This window comes from Anas acuta, chromosome 10 (genome assembly GCF_963932015.1).
Source record: "Anas acuta chromosome 10, bAnaAcu1.1, whole genome shotgun sequence".
NCBI classification, from domain to species: domain Eukaryota; kingdom Metazoa; phylum Chordata; class Aves; order Anseriformes; family Anatidae; genus Anas; species Anas acuta.
This window is the reverse complement of record NC_088988.1, coordinates 3,590,839-3,595,376: the sequence shown is the minus strand read 5'-3', so window position 1 is coordinate 3,595,376 and position 4,538 is coordinate 3,590,839. Positions and strand designations below refer to the sequence as shown.

At 39.2% G+C, this 4,538-nt stretch overlaps 1 long non-coding RNA gene across 1 annotated transcript; it reads left to right on the top strand.

Moving 5' to 3' along the window:
• Window positions 1-282: 282 nt before the first annotated feature.
• On the top strand, window positions 283-2,580 carry LOC137862041 (uncharacterized). The gene is made up of 3 exons (XR_011100029.1): window positions 283-356; window positions 2,187-2,293; window positions 2,402-2,580. It is a non-coding gene; the product is annotated as an uncharacterized lncRNA (long non-coding RNA).
• Window positions 2,581-4,538: the final 1,958 nt, after the last annotated feature.

Sequence of the window (4,538 nt, the reverse complement as noted above, 5' to 3'; positions counted from 1 at the left end):
ATCAAAGCCCATTCAGGACTTTTCATTTCAAGTGGTTTCATCTTACTGTAATTACCGAGCCATGTGAGGGATAGCTAAACAATTGTCTGCACAACAATGGAGATGAAATAAAGATAGCCTCTAATTAATTCCATCTAGGTTATAATTAATTTTGACTGAGTTGCTCAGGACAATATCCCTAAGTCTCACAGACTTCTATAAAGAGGACTGATCGCCAGCTGCTGCTCTTTGATTTTTAAAGCAGATGGGGCTATTTCCAGCTATTGCTTAAAAGGAAATGATGAGGATGTGAGTGGAGTGATTGAGTGGCTTTGAATAGGCCCTGGGGTAAGACTGCTAGAAGGGCTGCTCTGAAGGTACCCTAGTCCCTGACAATGTCTTTTGAGGACTTTGTAGTTATTTTGGTGTAATTTTCCTTTAATTTTTTAGGAATTTCTTTTGTTGTTGTACTAGAAAAAGTAAAAGTATGTGATGCAATGTTATGTTAGTAAACATGTTATCATATGCTGCATGTTAAATCTGCTTTAGGTCCTAGTGCTAAAGGCAATGAAAAAGGGCACACAAAAGGATGTTTCTAGTCCTTTTCACTTTGTAGAAACAAAAGATGAAAAATATCCGTTAAATCATTCTCCTCGTTCTGTCTGTTAATACAGAATTGTTCCCTGCTTCGTATACAGCAAGCTTTGGTGAATAATTCATTAAAACTAATTTATCTGAAAAGTTCTGACACTTGCTTTGTTTGCTGGCAAATTGCAAAATTCTCAGAGGGATTTGTTTTTAGAAATTATTAATTTTTTTTTTTTTTTTTGAATAAATAAATCCTAGCTTGCTGGTAGGCTGGGCACGTTGAAAACAGCAGATACATAAAGTGACAGTCTGTCAGTTTTTCAAGTAACACGGTACTTAGATTTCTTTATTGGGTAGTTTCCAGAACTAGCTAATACCTGGGCATGTTCTTAGTCATGCACTGAAATGCAAAAAAAGGAAAACCAAGCTTTGATATTAGTTTTCTCTGGGTGTAGAATGGCTATAGAAGAGAGCAGAGATATGACAAATTTGGGGATAAAATGTTAAAATGCTGATAGCCACTCGCTGCAACTGTTAGTGGGGGGAAAATGACAAACATCTGCCCTGTTATGATATGCGTTAGGGAAGCTGATGATTTAAATATTAAATGGTGGTGTATCAAATACTTTTCCTATGAACTTCTTACTCAGTTTACATTTTCCTGTGCTGAATTTCCTGCTTACTGTCTTTTTTGTTTGGCTGCCTTTTCAGTGTTGTCTTACATATGCTGTCCTAACAGTTTTTAAACACCCAGTCCTCTGTGCTTTTGGAGGTGAAATTTGCATGGAAAGCAATGCTGAAAAGTTTCTGTGAAAGATCTGTTAATATGTGTGAGAAGAAACTGCCAAAAAAATGAGATGAGCCATAAGCAGGGTGGTTGGAAGTGGTATAAAGTGCATGTAGCCTAATCTTTCTGCTACAAATCTGTTCTCGTGCGCTGTTTATCCTGAGGCAGAGGACTCGTGGTCCTGCTCTTAGACCATCAGTGTAGCTCGCATGTGGAAAACCAACCTGCATCATCTGCTTGCTTTACCTTGTACATCATAGTTCTGATGTATATTTAGTGTTGCTTTTTCTTAGGAAGTCTATTTCCTTATGTGTGCCAGAGCACATTGATTTTTGAAGTAAGTGAGATGATTATAATGCTCTAAGCTGCCTTCTACATGACAGAGGCCACAAGGTTTCACCCAGTGCTTCTTGCATTGAGCCCCAAAATCATTCCCTCATTGTGAATTTCCTCTTTTCCCCCTTAACACTAATGCTCTTATACTTCTTGGTCTTCACAAAAGATGGTGTATTTTAGTGACTGTGTCTGTGTGGTACGGAGTTCATACAACATTATTCAATTGCTTCCAGTCAGACCAGCATCCCTTTATCTGCATGCAGCATCTGGGTTGCTGCTAGCTAAATAAAAGGTACTGGTGATGTGATATTGTGTTGAGTGTTTTAACTAGCTTCAGCTAGCTTTGGTGGCTGACTTTTGTAGGGGAAAGACATATTCAATCTATTTTATATAGTCGTCATAATCCTGGATTAAAATCCTGCTGGATATCTGTCTACTTTGAAATAAAATAAAACTAGAAATTTTCTCTTCCCCTTCAATTCTCCCTCTTTTGCAGTGTGGTACTTGCCTCACTTCTGGCTTCAGGCCTTGTAAAGCACTGCATGGACAGCTACCTGGCCACCAGGAGTAAATCGCTTTCCAAAGATACCAACAGAAGCACAGGTTGGGTTTTCTGCGTAATACCTGTGCCCACTAAGGTGGGTGAGTCAGTCCTTTGTCTAAAGGGAGAGATTTTTAAGTGACTCACAAATTTCTTCCTTTTCTTCAAAGGACTCCTAGCAAAATCATCCATGGAGAATTCTACAGAAAACTCAAAAAATATGCAGTGGTTCATCACTGAGTAGGCACGGGAGACCTGTCCTTTTTCAGGGTTACAAGGATCTTTCCTGGTTAAGCTGTTTAGAGGAGGAAGAGAAAAATAAAATAAAAAATAAATACAATTAAAAAAAATGGAACTATCTGAAACCCATAACTGACAATTTTCAGAGGTAAAGATCATCTAGTGCATCAGGCTGGAATGTAAAAAAAGAAAAAAGTTAAGGGACTTTGTGTATTTGTTCAGATGTTCCAAATGTTGTCTGTAGCCAAGATCTTGACCACCTTGTAGGTTTTCTACCCTTTCCTGATGTATTGCTGAGATATGCAGAATAGGTTTGCAACTTTTCTTGTAGATATACTTTTATTTGTAAAGCTTCCAGTTAGTCTTGAAAAGGAACTTAGTCTGATCTTGAGAGAGAAACATGGAAAGGGGAAGTAGACACCCACACCCTCTTTCCAAACAGCTCCCTGTTCATGCTTACTCTGCTCTTTGCTGTCGGCACTTCAGTGTTAGTAAGTTCCCTCTTGGACACACAAAATGATACCAGGAGATCTCAGTATTCACTGAAACTGAGGCCTTTTTGTGGTGTCTCAGTTGTGGCTCCATTTCCCACTTGAAGCAGGTTTTCCGATTCTAAGAAGCTTACTTAACCCAGGGTTTAAAGCTATTTTTATCCCACATGAAATGTGTGTGGAGAAACATCATTCAGAAATGGAGGACAGCGTTGTTTGTTTTTCCTCAGGGTCTCCTTTATGCTTCAGAGAGGTGAGATAATATTTTATAGAAAACCTAGAGAAACTTCAGGTATCCTGCACATCCACACTGCCTGAGGCAACTCGTAGAGGGACAGAGGCTGATTCATTTGCAAAAGCTCATTGGGGTAGTCTGAGATCTGGGTTTTTCCAAGCACGTGGAAATCTTTCCTTCCCAGACCACTGCTCCTGCGCTATCTGTATCGTTAAATGAGGACCCTCCCCTGGTCACCTTAGTGATGAGGTACCAAAATTGCCACTACTTTAGTAATATGTCAAAGTGTAGGTTTTATGGCACAGAGCTGTAGTATAACTTGGAGTTTATCTGATCTCTTTATTGTACCTGCTATATAATAATTGTAATAAATACAACAATGATTAGAGAAGTCTATGTAGGTGCCAAGTTGCTGGGGTTAGTTCTGTAGAATGAAAAACAATAAAGCAAAGATGACAGAGGTAATTTGGCAGGCTACACAGAGCAGCCATGACACTATTAAAAGACGGTAGCATGTCTGTTGCCATTGTGAGCTTTTAATCACTCCTATTACGGTGCTTTTCCCATCCTGACAGCTGGCATGCACCAGACTCTCTTGTTAAGGCTTGCATGAGTGGTGGATTTTTTGTTTTTATTTTGTTTTAAGTCAAGTGAATGACCACAGCACCAAACAGTCCCAACACTACCTAGCAATTTGTGCAGCTGGAGAGTTTGCTTATTTTGCAGAACAGATGTTTAATGCAGTATCCACTATAACGTGTGCAATAACTGCCTGTCCAGGCCATGCAGCAACACAAAGCATGCTGAATTCAGGGGGTTATTAAAAAGCCACTGTACCAGGGTTAATGGGAGCTTGGTTAAAAGAGCACTGCTTCTTGTCACTGGAGGATTAGCAACACAGGCTATTTGGCTTTGGAGTCAAAATTGGATAAAATTAATGGTAATAGAATAAAAATGCATGTGAATCTGTAGGGGGAAAAAACCTGCTGTATAAAAGGATGATATTGTCTCAAGTGTTAAGAGGAATACTCAGCCTCACTCCCTTGAGATTCCTCCTGAAAGGCCATGCTGTGCTGACTTCTTGAGTGAGGTAAATGCAGAAATTCTGGCTAACAAAGATGTTCTCTTTTCCCCTTCCTGGGATCATTATAAGTTCTGCCATTTTTAATGGGAATGTTACTCCCCAAGTACTTTATGAATAGAGACAAGATCCAGTCCTACTTATGCGAAGTTTTTACAGGAATTATAATTTGCCTCTTTAACACACGTCCCAGGGCTAGATCCTGTTGTTTTTATACAAATTCAGTACCAAAGCCTGAATAATATAGGCTGTGGATTTTA